The 13933-nt window shown below is 47.5% G+C and overlaps 1 pseudogene; it reads right to left on the bottom strand.

Annotated features, from left to right (window-relative positions):
- The window catches only part of LOC119292755, a 48349-nt pseudogene extending 46877 nt beyond the window's left edge, over positions 1–1472 (bottom strand).
- Between the last annotated feature and the right edge of the window lie 12461 nt (positions 1473–13933).

The raw sequence follows: 13933 nt of genomic DNA, 5'->3' as shown, positions 1-13933 counted from the left end.
CTATGGCACAAGAAAAAATAGTGGTCTTCCGATGATTGTAAGACCAACAAAAGTTATGAATGACATACCATACCGGTTCATCTTGTATGTGCTGTCAAATACAAGCATGTCGCCGAAGTCCTCATAGTCATGACGAGACTGGGAGTCACACCAAAACATCCTATTCATCTGTCCTTCCTTATCTGGCTTGTACTCGAAAAAGAAGCTAGAATCCCTCTGTTTCCTACTGGCCATGATACCTATGGCTATGGCAGCATCACCTTTGAAAGAAGCTTCCTCTTCTCCCTGGCGCAAAGGTTGTATATTTCACGCCTGGTAAAACCAACACCGCCATACTATACATGTTTGCTGATGAAGGAATCCATCATGTCGTGAATTCTAATCCCTGCAGCTCCCATGGAAATTATCTCAGCTCTCTGGTACTCTTTGATTTATCTGTGGGACCAAAGAAAAGGTACCTCGTCCGGTCCTGCCAAGATATGGCTATGCTTGCCCTCAAAACTTTCAACATACCAAACCCCACACTTTTGGTCAAGCTTCACGGTCAGGTGCGCTTCGCAGTGGCAGCGTGTCTCGGTCTGAGCCTACGGCTATGTGCTTCGTCGGTTAGCAACCTGCTGTCACGTTTTCCTTGTTTGGAACAAACAAACCGCCTATAACGCATATGATGTGACTCGGCTTTGCTATACCTAACCTTATTCTTTCTAATGTTGAAACCATTATCTCTAGCATAGATGTTGTAGAAATCATACGCAGCATCGTGAGACATAAAAGTCATTTGTTTTATCTGCATGAACATATCCCTCTTATCATCTGCACAGGTAGTATCTTGGACATTCTTTTCCCCCTCATCTTCTGTCACCTACACAATCATAACATAGCCATGAAAACAGTTTTCTATGGTATAACATTACTTACATACAACATTGATTACATACATACCTCACTCATGATCACCGACGACTACGACTCTCCAGAATCAGGTGCAGCTAATGATCTGTCATCAAGGCCTGTCTCCGCGTTGGATTCACCGTAATAGTCGTACACATTATGACATTTGGAAATGAGCTGAAAAATATAACACAAATACATAAGTACTTATCATATAATATTCCAGGATAAATTCAATTTGCATGCCAACAAAAAATTCCACTTCCATACCTGACTAATGTAATCTTCATTCGAGATCTCCGAGTTGTTTTCCTGACCATCATCATGCTCATTGTTTCCCTTGCCATCATCATGCTCATCCATCTGTAAATTTTCAATACAAAAATATAATATTGTCGGATGCCACCAAAAAATTACAACATGATAATGCCACTCACATTAAGATCTTCCAATTCGTCACCATTCTCTGACCTATCTCCACGATCTGAATTTTCATCATCTGACCAATCTTCTATCCAGTCTTTCATCAGTTCTCCAAACTCCATGTCATACATCATATCAGTTAACTCATCGTCTGCCATTTCCTACAACAAATAATATGTATCATCACATGTGCAAACATTATAAATGCTGAAATATACAACACCTAGCACACGATCACATATGTTAAATAAACTACCCCAACCGAAGAGCGCCCAAAATGGGCATTCAGATCGTGCACACAACCGACGCCAACGACCTCTGACCACCCATGGATCCTCCCCCTCTCCACACCGGTCATCAGCGTTAAGGTACGTCAACCCTAGTAAGGAAGATGCCCACGGCACCAGTACATGATCACTTTGGATCGCGAGAAGCAGCACTACCCATGATAACATGCGCCGCCGGATTCCTAGCCCACGACACCAGTCGTGATCACTTTGGATCGCGAGATACCTAGGTAAGCCGCCGCATCAAATAACGGAGCCGTTGTGCACACAACCAACGGCAACCGACACTAGGTTAACCCTAGAAAGAAGAAACCCACTTTAGCCCGCGTGATCACTGTGTATATCATGACGAGCAGCACTACGAGAACAAGATCTGCGATGGCCTGGACCGCCGGAAAGCTAGGTTACCCGCCCCGCTAGGTTAACCACTATGATGAAAACTGCGGCAGTTTGGTTGAAGCTGCCATGAGCAAGACAAATGTGGGGAAACAGGATGCGATACCTGCGAGTGCTGGAGGTTCACGACAGTGCCGCGCGCGCTCTCGGACGAGATCGCCGGTGATGAGATTGCTGGCAATGAGATCGCCGCCACTGATATTCCTACAGAACCTCAACAGAATGATGGAGGAGCTGCGTGAATGATGGAGTGATATGCCTCCAACGTATCTATAATTTATGAAGTATTCATGCCATGTTTATAATAGTTTTATATGATTTTGGTATGATTTGATTAGAACTAACCCAGACTGACGCTGTTTTTAGCAAAACTACTGTGGTGTTGTTTTTGTGCAGAAATAAAAGATCTCGGAACATGCTGAAAATCAACGGAAATTTTTTCTGGAAAATATGAAAAATACTGGAACAAAAATCTACCGGAGGGGAGTCCCGTGGGCCCCACGAGGGTGGGGGCGTGCCACCTGCCTCATGGTCTCCCCGAGGCCCCCCCTAGCGTGACATCAACGCCAACTCCTCCTATAAGTACAGAAAACTTTGGGAAATAGCCTAGATAGTAAGTTCTGCCGCCGCAAGCCTCTGTAGCCACGAGAAATCAATCTAGACCCTCTCTGGCACCCTGCCGGAGGGGCCCATCATCACCGGAGGCCATGGAGGAGAATCCCGGAGGGGCCATCATCGCGGACTAGAGGACCAGAGGGAGAACCTCTCCCCATCCAGGGGAGGCCATGGAGGAGGAAGCACAAGGGGGAGAACCTCTCCTCCTCTCTCTCGGTGGCGCCGGAGTGCCGTCGGGAGGGGAATCATCACCGCGGTGATCGTCTTCATCAACATCACCACCCTCATCTCTTTTACACGGTCCACTCTCCCGCACCCCGCTGTAATCCCTACTTGAACATGGTGCTTTATGCCACATATTATGATCCAATGATGTGTTGCCATCCTATGATGTTTTGAGTGGATATCCTTTGTCTTTGGGTTCATTGATGATCTAGACTACTAGGAAAAGGGCTATAGATGATATGGCCACTAATGGCGCACCAGGCATGTGGTGGGCCATTACTATATACTAATGGCGCACCTTGTTCAGGTGCACCATTAGTAATATACCTGGTGCGCCATTAGTAGTTTTGAAAAATAAAATAAAAAAAATTGTGCCCTCCGTGTGTTTTATTTTGGTGCTGTCCTATGGTGCCCTCCGTGTCGCGCAAGCGTGAGGGATTCCCGCTTTAGGGTGTTGCAATATGTCCATGGTTTACTGATTGTCTGCGTTGCTTGAGTGACAGAAGCATAAATATGGATAAGTGGGTCACAGCGTAAAGGATAAAGGGGACTTGATGCTTTAATGCTTGGTTGGGTTTTATCTTAATGATCTTTAGTAGTTGCGGATGCTTGCTAGAGTTCCAATCATAAGTGCATATAATCCAAGAGGAGAAATTATGTTAGCTTATGCCTCTCCCTCATATGAAATTGCAATAGTGTCGGATTTCGGGTTCCGGCAGGACCCTTGAGGTTCGAACACTGGGGTGCGCGCGGAGATTTCGCCCTCTACCTACCTGCTCCTCGCCGCCTCGCTAGGATCTAAACTACGAAAGGAATAACACAAGAGACACAAGGTTTATACTGGTTCAGGCCACCATTGCGGTGTAATACCCTACTCCAGTGTGTGGTGATGATGGATTGCCTCTTGGGCTGATGACGGACAATACAAGAAGGAACAGCCTCGCGAGGGTCTGTTCTTGGTTGGTGCAATGAACTGCTAGGGGGAGTTCAGTTGCTTTCTCTACTGGTTTCTTGGCGGGGATCCTCCCTTTCTACCTTGTGGTGGCTAGTCCTATTTATAGGCAAAGGCCCTGGGCTCTTCCCAAATATTGAGCGGGAAGGGCGCCAACAATTGGCCATTTTCAAGGGGAACATCGGGTACACTTATCCTGACTAAAGTTGGTCCTCGCCTGTCAAAGGCTCTGGTGGTGACGCCTACTTGGGCTCCACAATGACTTCCTTCCTGCCGTTGGGCTGGTCTTGGTCTTGTTGCACCGAAATGGATGCCTTTGCTTGATGCTCTCGCCTGCGCTTGCTCCCTTTGCACCAAAGAGGAAAGGAGGACACTGCGTGGGCTGGCACCCGACTAGCGCCCTTGGTCGTCATGGCTTGCGTCATGGGCACCTCGTGAGGTACCCCGCCTTGAACTTTCCGCCTCCTCGTGAGCCAGCCTGATGAGGTCGTGCCTGAGGAAGCTCCTTGGCGTCCGCCCTGCGAGGCTTGGCCCCTCGCGAGGGTCTTGAGCTTGTGTTGATGAAGATGGGCCATGCTGGGCCCCCTTTGAGCCACGCCGCAGGCCGCAGGCAGGCAAGTCTGGGGACCCCCATTCCCAGAACGCCGACAGTAGCCCCTGGCCCAAGGCGCACCCGGACTTGGCCCAGCAGAGAGGCGAAAGGGCAAGTGCGAAGCGCCGCGGGCCCTAACAGCCTGCGGCCTTGGGTGCCGCGTGGCGGTTGATTGGACGTGGGCAACACTGTTCCCCCACGCCTCCTTATTTTGTGCCATGCTAGGCGGACTCGTAGTCGCACACAGCCGCTCCCCTTGTCGTCGCCTGAGCGTCCTCTGCCCTTCCTCCTCTCGAACTCCAGCTTCCGCTCTCAATCCAATCTCGCACCTTCCCCCCCCCTTCTACTGCCATGGCTCCGACGAAGAAGGGAAGAGGGAAGAAGCCCATGCCTCCGCCTCGCTCACCGTCGCTAGCGGTGTTGGGGAACGTTGCAGAAAACAAAAAAAATTCCTACGGTTTCACCAAGATCCATCTATGAGTTCATCTAGCAACGAGTCATTAGATGCATCTACGTACCTTGTAGATCGCGAGCGGAAGCGTTCAAAGAACGAGGATGATGTAGTCGAACACGACGTGATCCAAATCATTGGAGATCCTAGCACCGAACGGACGGCACCTCCGCGTTCAACACACGTACGGAACAGCCACGTCTCCTCCTTCTTGATCCAGCAAGGGAGGGAGGAGAGGTTGAGGGAGATGGCACCAGCAGCAGCACGACGGCGTGGTGTTGGTGGAGCTGCAGTCCTCCGGCAGAGCTTCGCCAAGCGCTATGTAGGAAGAGGAGGCGTTGGAGAGGGAGAAGGAGGCAACCAAAGGCCAAGCTATGAAGTCCCTCCTCTCCCCCACTATATATAGGAGGGCCAAGGGGGGGTGGCCGGCCCTAGGAGATCCAATCTCCTAGGGGGGCGGCGGCCAAGGGGGGTTTCCCTGCCCCCCCCCCCCCAAGGCACCTAGGAGGTGCCTTCCCCTCCTAGGACTCTTCCCCTCAAACCCTAGGCGCATGGGCTTATGTGGGGCTGGTTCCTTGGCCCATGCAGGCCAAGGCGCACCCCCTACAGCCCATGTGGCCCCCCAGGACAGGTGGACCCACCCGGTGGACCCCCGGGACCCTTCCGGTGGTCCCGGTACAATACCGATAACCCCGAAACTTGTCCCGATGCCCGAAACAGGACTTCCCATATATAAATCTTTACCTCCGGACCATTTCGGAACTCCTCATGACGTCCGGGATCTCATCCAGGACTCCAAACAACATTCGGGTTACTACATATACATATCCCTACAACCCTAGTGTAACCAAACCTTAAGTGTGTAGACCCTACGGGTTCGGGAGACATGTAGACATGACCGAGATCGCTCTCCGGTCAGTAACCAATAGCGGGATCTGGATACCCATGTTGGCTCCCACATGCTCCACGATGATCTCATCGGATGAACCATGATGTCGAGGATTTAATCAACCCCGTATGCAATTCCCTTTGTCAATCGATATGTTACTTGCCCGAGATTCGATCGTCGGTATCCCAATACCTCGTTCAATCTCGTTACCGGCAAGTCACTTTACTCGTACCGTAATGCATGATCCCGTGACCAGACACTTGGTCACTTTGAGCTCATTATGATGATGCATTACCGAGTGGGCCCAGTGATATCTCTCCGTCATACGGAGTGACAAATGCCAGTCTCGATCCGTGTCAACCCAACAGACACTTTCGGAGATACCTGTAATGCACCTTTATAGTCACCCAGTTACGTTGTGACGTTTGATACACCCAAAGCACTCCTACGGTATCCGGGAGTTACACGATCTCATGGTAGAAGGAAAAGATACTTGACATTAGAAAAGATCTAGCAAACGAACTACACGATCTCACGCTATGCTTAGGATTGGATCTTGTCCATCACATCATTATCCTAATGATGTGATCCCATTATCAATGACATCCAATGTCCATAGCCAGGAAACCATGACTATCTATTGATCAACGAGCTAGTCAACTAGAGGCTTACTAGGGACATGTTGGTGTCTGTTATTCACACATGTATTACGATTTCCGGATAATACAATTATAGCATGAATGAAGACAATTATCATGAACAAAGAAATATAATAATAATGCTTTTATTATTGCACTAGAGTCATATTTCCAACAGTCTCCCACTTGCACTAGAGTCAATAATCTAGTTACATTGTGATGAATCGAACACCCATGGAATTCTGGTGTTGATCATGTTTTGCTCTAGGGAGAGGTTTAGTCAACGGATCCGCTACATTCAGGTCCGTATGTACTTTACAAATCTCTATGACTCCATCTTGAACATTTTCACGAATGGAGTTGAAGCGACGCTTGATGTGCCTTGTCTTCTTGTGAAACCTGGGCTCCTTGGCAAGTGCAATAGCTCCAGTGTTGTCACAGAAGAGCTTGATTGGCCCCGACGCATTGGGTATAACTCCTAGGTCGGTGATGAACTCCTTCACCCATATTGCTTCATGTGCTGCCTCCGAGGCTGCCATGTACTCCGCTTTACATGTAGATCCCGCCACGACGCTCTGCTTGCAACTGCACCAGCTTACTGTCCCACCATTCAAAATATACACGTATCCGGTCTGTGACTTAGAGTCATCCAGATCTGTGTCGAAGCTAGCGTCGACGTAACCCTTTACGACGAGCTCTTCGTCACCTCCATAAACGAGAAACATTTCCTTAGTCCTTTTCAGGTACTTCAGGATATTCTTGACCGCTGTCCAGTGTTCCTTGCCGGGATTACTTTGGTACCTTCCTACCAAACTTCGGCAAGGTTTACATCAGGTCTGGTACACAGCATGGCATACATAATAGAACCTATGGCTGAGGCATAGGGGATGACACTCATCTCTTCTATATCTTCTGCCGTGGTCGGACATTGAGCTAAGCTCAATTTCACACCTTGCAAAACAGGCAAGAACCCTTTCTTGGACTGATCCATTTTGAACTTCTTCAAAATCTTATCAAGATATGTGCTTTGTGAAAGACCTATGAGGCGTCTCGATCTATCCCTATAGATCTTGATGCCTAATATATAAGCAGCTTCTCCAAGGTCCTTCATTGAAAAACTCTTATTCAAGTAGGCCTTAATGCTGTCCAAAAGTTCTATATCATTTCCCATCAAAAGTATGTCATCTACATATAGTATGAGAAATGCTATAGAGCTCCCACTCACTTTCTTGTAAACACAGGCTTCTCCATAAGTCTGTGAGAACCCAAACGCTTTGATCATCTCATCAAAACGAATGTTCCAACTCCGAGATGCTTGCACTAGCCCATAAATCGAGCGTTGGAGCTTGCACACCTTGTCAGCATTCTTAGGATCGACAAAACCTTCCGGCTGCATCATATACAATTCTTCCTTAAGGAAACCATTAAGGAATGCCGTTTTGACGTCCATTTGCCAAATTTCATAATCATAAAATGCGGCAATTGCTAACATGATTCGGACGGACTTCAGCTTCGCTACCGGTGAGAAAGTCTCATCGTAGTCAACCCCTTGAACTTGTCGATAACCCTTAGCGACAAGCCGAGCTTTATAGATGGTCACATTACCATCCGCGTCTGTCTTCTTCTTAAAAATCCATTTATTTTCTATGGCTCGCCGTTCTACGGGCAAGTCAGTCAAAGTCCATACTTCGTTTTCATACATGGATCCTATCTCGGATTTCATGGCTTCTAGCCATTTGTCGGAATCCGGGCCCGCCATCGCTTCTTCATAGTTCGAAGGTTCACTGTTGTCTAACAACATGATTTCCAAGACAGGGTTGCCGTACCACTCTGGTGTGGAACGTGTCCTTGTGGACCTTCGAATTTCAGTAGGAGCTTGATCAGAAGTATCTTGATCATTATCATTAACTTCCTCTCTAGCCGGTGTAGGCACCTCCGGAACATTTTCTTGAGTTGCGCCATTTTCCGGTTCAGGAGGTAATACTTCATCAAGCTCTACTTTCCTCCCACTTACTTCTTTCGAGAGAAACTCTTTCTCCAGAAAGGACCCATTCTTGGCAACAAAGATCTTGCCTTCGGATCTGAGGTAGAAGATATACCCAACAGTTTCTTTAGGGTATCCTATGAAGACGCATTTTTCCGATTTGGGTTCGAGCTTTTCAGGTTGAAGTTTCCTGACATAAGCATCGCATCCCCAAACTTTTAGAAATGACAGCTTAGGTTTCTTCCCTAACCACAACTCATACGGTGTCGTCTCAACGGATTTCGACGGTGCCCTATTTAAAGTGAATGCGGCAGTCTCTAAAGCATAGCCCAAAAAGATAGTGGTAAATCGGCAAGAGACATCATAGATCGCACCATATCTAATAGAGTGCGATTACGACGTTCGGACACACCATTACGCTGAGGTGTTCCAGGCGGCGTGAGTTGTGAAACTATTCCACATTTTCTTAAGTGTGTACAAAACTCGTGACTCAAGTATTCTCCTCCACGATCTGATCGTAGAAACTTGATTTTCCTGTCACGTTGATTCTCAACTTCACTCTGAAATTCCTTGAACTTTTCAAAGGTCTCAGACTTGTGTTTCATTAAGTAGACATACCCATATCTACTCAAGTCATCAGTGACGGTGAGAACATAACGATAGCCACCGCGAGCCTCAACACTCATTGGACCGCACACATCAGTATGTATGATTTCCAATAAGTTGGTTGCTCGCTCCATTGTTCCTGAGAACGGAGTCTTGGTCATTTTACCCATGAGGCATGGTTCGCACGTGTCAAATGATTCGTAATCAAGAGACTCTAAAAGTCCATCAGCATGGAGCTTCTTCATGCGTTTGACACCTATGTGACCAAGGCGGCAGTGCCACAAGTATGTGGGACTATCACTATCAATCTTACATCTTTTGGTACTTACACTATGAATATGTGTAGCATTACGCTCGAGATTCATAAAGAATAAACCATTCACCATCGGAGCATGACCATAAAACATATCTCTTATATAAATAGAACAACCATTATTCTCGGATTTAAATGAGTAGCCATCTCGAATTAAACGAGATCCTGATACAATGTTCATGCTCAAACTTGGCACAAAATAACAATTATTGAGGTTCAAAACTAATCCTGTAGGTAAATTTAGAGGTAGCGTGCCGACGGCGATCACATCGACCTTGGAACCATTCAAGACGCGCATCGTCACCTCGTCCTTCGCCAGTCTCCGTTTATACCGCAGCTCCTGCTGTGTGTTACAAATATGAGCAACGGCACCGGTATCAAAAACCCAGGAGTCACTACGATTACTGGTAAGGTACACATCAATTACATGTATATCAAATATACCTTTGGTTTTGCCGGCCTTCTTGTCCGCTAAGTATTTGGGGCAGTTCCGCTTCCAGTGACCACTTTCCTTGCAATAAAAGCACTCAGTCTCGGGCTTGGGTCCATTCTTTGGCTTCTTCCCGGCAGCTTGCTTGCTGGGCGTGGCAACTACCTTGCCGTCCTTCTTGAAGTTCTTTTTACCCTTGCCCTTCTTGAACTTAGTGGTTTTATTGACCATCAACATTTGATGTTCCTTCTTGACTTCTACCTCTGCTGATTTCAGCATAGCAAATACTTCAGGAATGGTCTTTTCCATCCCCTGCATATTGAAGTTCATCACAAAGCTCTTGTAGCTTGGTGGAAGCGACTGGAGGATTCTGTCAATGACCGCATCATCCGGGAGATTAACTCCCAGCTGAGTCAAGCGGTTATGTAACCCAGACATAGTGAGTATGTGCTCACTGACAGAACTATTTTCCTCCATCTTACAGCTGAAGAATTTGTCGGAGACTTCATATCTCTTGACCCGGGCATGAGCTTGGAAAACCATTTTCAGCTCTTCGAACATCTCATATGCTCCATGTCTCTCAAAACGCTTTTGGAGCCCCGGCTCTAGGCTGTAAAGCATGCCGCACTGAACGAGAGAGTAGTCATCGGAACGTGCCTGCCAAGCGTTCATAATGTCTTGTTCTGCAGGGAGAATAGGTGCATCACCTAGCGGTGCTTGTAGGACATAATCTTTCTTGGCAGCTATGAGGATGATCCTCAGGTTCCAGACCCAGTCCGTATAGTTGCTGCCATCGTCTTTCAGCTTGGTTTTCTCTAGGAACGCGTTGAAGTTGAGGACTACGTTGGCCATTTGATCTACAAGACATATTGTAAAATATTTTAGACTAAGTTCATGATAATTAAGTTCATCTAATCAAATTATAATGAACTCCCACTCAGATTTGACATCCCTTTGGTCATCTAAGTGTTACACGATCCGAGTCGACTAGGCCGTGTCCGATCATCACGTGAGACGGACTAGTCATAGTCGGTGAACTTTCTCATGTTCATCGTATCTTCCATACGACTCGTGTTCGACCTTTCGGTCTCCGTGTTCCGAGGCCATGTCTGTACATGCTAGGCTCGTCAAGTTAACCCTAAGTGTTTTCGCTGTGTAAAACTGTCTTACACCCGTTGTATGTGAACGTAAGAATCTATCACACCCGATCATCACGTGGTGCTTCGAAACGACGAACTGTAGCAATGGTGCACAGTTAGGGGAGAACACTTCTTGAAATTTTGTAAGGGATCATCTTATTTACTACCGTCATCCTAAGTAAACAAGATGCATAAAACATAATAAACATCACATGCAATTATATAAAGTAGTGACATGATATGGCCAATATCATATAGCTCCTTTGATCTTCATCTTCGGGGCTCCATGATCATCTTGTCACCGGCATGACACCATGATCTCCATCATCGTGTCTTCATGAAGTTGTCACGCCAACGACTACTTCTACTTCTATGACTAACGCATTTAGTAATAAAGTAAAGTAGTTTACATGGCGTTCTTCAATGACACGCAGGTCATATAAAAAATAAAGACAACTCCTATGGCTCCTGCCGGTTGTCATATTCATCGACATGCAAGTCGTGATTCCTATTACAATAGCATGAACATCTCATACATGACATATAGATCATTCATCATTCATCACAACTTTGGCCATATCATATCACAAAGCACTTGCTGCAAAAACAAGTTAGACGTCCTCTAATTGTTGTTTGCAAGTTTTACGTGGCTGAAGTAGGGTTCTAGCAAGAACGTTTTCTTACCTACGTGAAAGCCACAACGTGATTTGTCAACTTCTATTTACCCTTCATAAGGACCCTTTTCATCGAATCCGCTTCAACTAAAGTAGGAGAGACAGACACCCGCCAGCCACCTTATGCAACTTGTGGATGTTAGTCGGTGGAACCGGTCTCACGTAAGCGTACGTGTAAGGTTGGTCCGGGCCGCTTCATCCCACAATACCGCTGAAGCAAGATAAGACTAGTAGCGGCAAGAAAGTTGACAAATCTACGCCCACAACAAATTGTGTTCTACTCGTGCAAGAAGAACTACGCATAGACCTAGCTCATGATGCCACTTTTGGGGAACGTTGCGGAAAACAAAAAAAATTCCTACGGTTTCACCAAGATCCATTTATGAGTTCATATAGCAACGAGTCATTAGATGCATCTACGTACCTTGTAGATCGCGAGTGGAAGCGTTCAAAGAACGGGGATGATGTAGTCGAACACGACGTGATCCAAATCACCGGAGATCCTAGCACCGAACGGACGGCACCTCCGCGTTCAACACACGTACGGAACAACCATGTCTCCTCCTTCTTGATCCAGCAAGGGAGGGAGGAGAGGTTGAGGGAGATGGCACCAGCAGCAGCACGACGGCGTGGTGTTGATGGAGCTGCAGTGCTCCGGCAGAGCTTCGCCAAGCGCTATGGAGGAAGAGGAGGTGTTGGAGAGGGAGAAGGAGGCAACCAAAGGCCAAGCTATGAAGTCCATCCTCTCCCCCACTATATATAGGAGGGCCAAGGGGGGGTGGCCGGCGCTAGGAGATCCAATCTCCAAGGGGGGCGGTGGCCAAGGGGGGTTTCCCTCCCCCCCAAGGCACCTAGGAGGTGCCTTCCCCTCCTAGGACTCTTCCCCTCAAACCCTAGGCGCATGAGCCTATGTGGGGCTGGAGCCCTTGGCCCATGTAGGCCAAGGCGCACCCCCTACAGCCCATGTGGCCCCCCGGGACAGGTGGACCCACCCGGTGGACCCCCGGGACCCTTCCGGTGGTCCCGGTACAATACCGATAACCCCGAAACTTGTCCCGATGCCCGAAACAGGACTTCCCATATATAAATATTTACCTCCGGACCATTCCAGAACTCCTCGTGACGTCCGGGATCTCATCCGGGACTCCGAACAACATTCGGGTTACTGCATATACATATCCCTACAACCCTAGCGTAACCGAACCTTAAGTGTGTAGACCCTACGGGTTCGGGAGACATGTAGACATGACCGAGATCGCTCTCCGGTCAATAACCAACAGTGGGACCTGGATACCCATGTTGGCTCCCACATGCTCCATGATGATCCCATCGGATGAACCACGATGTCGAGGATTTAATCAACCCCGTATGCAATTCCCTTTGTCAATCGATATGTTACTTGCCTGAGATTCGATCGTCGGTATCCCAATACCTCGTTCGATCTCGTTACCGGCAAGTCACTTTACTCGTACCGTAATGCATGATCCCGTGACCAGACACTTGGTCACTTTGAGCTCATTATGATGATGCATTACCGAGTAGGCCCAGTGATATCTCTCCGTCATACGGAGTGACAAATCCCAGTCTCGATCCATGTCAACCCAACAGACACTTTTGGAGATACCTGTAATGCACCTTTATAGTCACCCAGTTACGTTGTGACGTTTGATACAACCAAAGCACTCCTACAGTATCCGGGAGTTACACGATCTCATGGTCAAAGGAAAATATACTTGACATTAGAAAAGCTCTAGCAAACGAACTACACGATCTCACGCTATGCTTAGGATTGGGTCTTGTCCATCACATCATTATCCTAATGATGTGATCCCGTTATCAATGACATCCAATGTCCATAGCCAGGAAACCATGACTATCTATTGATCAACGAGCTAGTCAACTAGAGGCTTACTAGGGACATGTTGGTGTCTGTTATTCACACATGTATTACGATTTCCGGATAATACAATTATAGCATGAATAAAGACAATTATCATGAACAAAGAAATATAATAATAATGCTTTTATTATTGCCTCTAGGGCATATTTCCAACAGGCGGCCCCCGCCGTTGACCGGTCGATCATAATCAATCGAGAGGGCTTGGGCAAGGTCAGCTCGGCTCTGGACACCATCTTCAACGAATGCAGGAGGACGACGGCCTGGCCCGCGTCTCGCTTCTCCATCAACAGGATAATCACTGAGGTCCAGTATTTTGCCGACGCCCTGTGGGCGGGACTGGTTCCCCCCTTTTCCGATTTCTTCAACGCCATGCTCTCCCATTATCAGATCCACATGATGCATCTGGGTCCTGAATCCATCACTCTTCTTGCGGTCTTCGCCTTCGTTTGTGAGTCAATGATGGGCATCCTTCCTTCGGTTGCCTTGCTGCGCCACTTCTTCTCTCTGCGCCTTGTCGACCCCACCCAA

The sequence above is a fragment of the Triticum dicoccoides genome, chromosome 4B, assembly GCF_002162155.2.
Source record: "Triticum dicoccoides isolate Atlit2015 ecotype Zavitan chromosome 4B, WEW_v2.0, whole genome shotgun sequence".
NCBI classification, from domain to species: domain Eukaryota; kingdom Viridiplantae; phylum Streptophyta; class Magnoliopsida; order Poales; family Poaceae; genus Triticum; species Triticum dicoccoides.
Note: the sequence above shows the minus strand (reverse complement) of the source record. Positions and strands in the feature narration are given on the sequence as shown.